The sequence below is a fragment of the Bos javanicus genome, chromosome 11 (assembly GCF_032452875.1).
Source record: "Bos javanicus breed banteng chromosome 11, ARS-OSU_banteng_1.0, whole genome shotgun sequence".
Classification (NCBI taxonomy): Eukaryota; Metazoa; Chordata; class Mammalia; order Artiodactyla; family Bovidae; genus Bos; species Bos javanicus.
The window spans coordinates 29,261,708-29,264,188 of record NC_083878.1 but is presented as its reverse complement, the minus strand read 5'-3'; positions in this window follow the sequence as shown (position 1 = coordinate 29,264,188).

Below are 2,481 nucleotides of genomic sequence, written 5' to 3'. Positions count from 1 at the left end.
GACCATAAAGAAGGCTGAGCACCAAAGAATTGATAGTTTTGAGCTGTGGTGTTGGAGAAGACACTTGAGAGTTCCTTAGACTACAAGGAGATCAAACCAGTCAATCCTAAAGGAAATCAGTCCTGAATATTCATTGGAAGGACTGATGCTGAAGCTGAAGCTCCAATACTTTAGCCACCTGGTGCAAAGAGCCAACTCATTAGAAAAGACCCTGATGCTGGGGAAGACTGAAGGCAGTAGAAGAAGGGGATGACAGAGGATGAGATGGTTGGATGGCATCACCGACCTGATGAACATGAGTTTGAGCAAGCTCCAGGAGTTGGTGAAGGACAGGGAAGCCTGGCATGCTGCAGTCCATGGGCTCACAGAGAGTCAGACATGACTAAGCAGCTGAACAACAACAGTGACCAGGTCTCATTTCGTGTGTTTTGCTCTCACACTAGCCTTCTTGGAGGACTTTGGAATTCTTGCCTCCCTTGGCTGAACCATGCTGGGGCTCAAGGGACTGAGGGCTTGAGGATGCTCTCAGGCCCATCTTTCTAGACATCACTCTCAGTATCGCTTCTCCATTGTTCAGGTTCCATACTGGGCCCCCTGGGGATTGTTGTCTCCTGGAAAATACCCAAGGGAAAGTGGGGACTCTACCCTGGTCTCCTCTCAAACCCAACCTAAGTCATGAGCTCTTGAACTAGATTGGGAACATTTTTAAAGGGATTCTGCCCAAAATAGTGCCTGTTGGACTACCAGGGAAAACAAGATTTTGAGACAGGGCCAGAAAAAAAGTGGAAGTGAAAATCCTAGTCACTCATTCATGTCCGACTCTGTGACTCTATGCACTGTAACCCACCAGGCTCCTTTGTCCATGGAATGCTCCAGGCAAGAATACTGGAGTGGGTAGCCAGCCATTCCTTTCTTCAGGGATTGAACCCAGGTCTCCTGCATTGTAGCAGATTCCTTACCATCTGCCACCAGAGAAACCCAAGTCTTCCAAAAGAGAGTGCTGTCCTCTTGTCCGGGGACCTTCAGTGAAGGGTCCACCAGGGGAGCCACAAGAAAGCACTCAGCATTAAACATCAATCAGATGGAGGGAGGGAGGAAGAGCTGACTTACTGTGCCCATTAAGTAAGAACTTCCTTATCCCGCTTACTCTTCTCCAGTCCAGCCCCCCACTCAACCCTGGTGTGGTCACAAACAGCAGCATGCAAGATGGGAAGATGTGGTGATTGAGAGAGAGGAACTTGGTTTTTTATCAGACAACTTTCTGTTCTAATTTTTTTTCTAGCTACATCCATGTGTAACTTAAATGCAAAAAAAAATTTTTATTAAAATTCACACAGTGTACATTAACCATTGTATGTAATTAAATAATTAGGCAGACTACCATTCTAAATGAATGATCCCTAACTCCAACTGAGCTTTCAAGTCAGGCAGGAAAGTCTTCTATCTCTTCTAGGCAGCTTGCTGTCCCAGTTTCACAATAATGATTTCAAACTTTGACCCAGCTGCCTGCCCTTCCCCCAGTCACAGCACTCCCAGAACTAGTGGGCTTCCCTGGTGGCTCAAGCAGTCAAGAATCTGCCTGCAATGCATGCAGGTTCAATCCCTGGGTTAGGAAGATCCCCTGGAGGAAGAAATGGCAACTCATTCCAGTATTCTTGCCTGGAGAATCCAATGGACAGAGGAGCCTGGTGGGCTACAGTCCATGAGGTCGCCAAGAGTTGGACAACAAAAGCAATTCGGCATGCCCAAATTTCAGGCTCACACTCATCTGAGCTTTATATCCATTCTCTCCTGCCTCCTCAATAACCTTATTCTTTCAGTTTTTTCCACTCTGCTGTTTTCAATATTGTCTTTGCTGGGCTCCTTCTCAAAATGATTTCGACATGCACAAGGTCCTCCACCTTAAAGACAACCCTTCTGGATCCTGTGTCCTCCAGTTACTTTCCTTTCCCTCACAGGCAAACTTAAAAGGCTTGCCCACACTTGCTGTACGCAGTCTTACCTGCCAGGCACTCACCACCCACTGTACATCGGCTGCTGTCCAGAATTCCACATAAACTGGTCTCTGAGCCTGCAGTGACCTCACATAGACAAATCCAATTCCCATCTGAGTCCACATCTTGCTTGGCCTCTGTGTCACTTGGGAATGCTTTGGACTGCAAATAACTGTCTTAGAGCGGCTTAAACAAATAGGAGTCCTCTGCTCATAAGAGGATATCTGGAAGTAAGCAGCTGCTGGTGTTGGTTCAGTGGCCCCACAGCACTGGGGTAGTCTTTCTAAATCCTCTCCCACTTCCCTCCATGGTTGAGGCTGTACATCCCCATTCACAACTGGAGGAAGGGGAGAGGTCTGCATTTGTCTCTTTTATTAGAAAAGCAAAAGATTTCCCAAGTTCCCCTTATGTCTCATTGCCAAGAACTGTGTTCCCTGGTCATCTAACTGCAAAAAAAGATGGGGAAGTGAGTGTTTAATGTATTTTA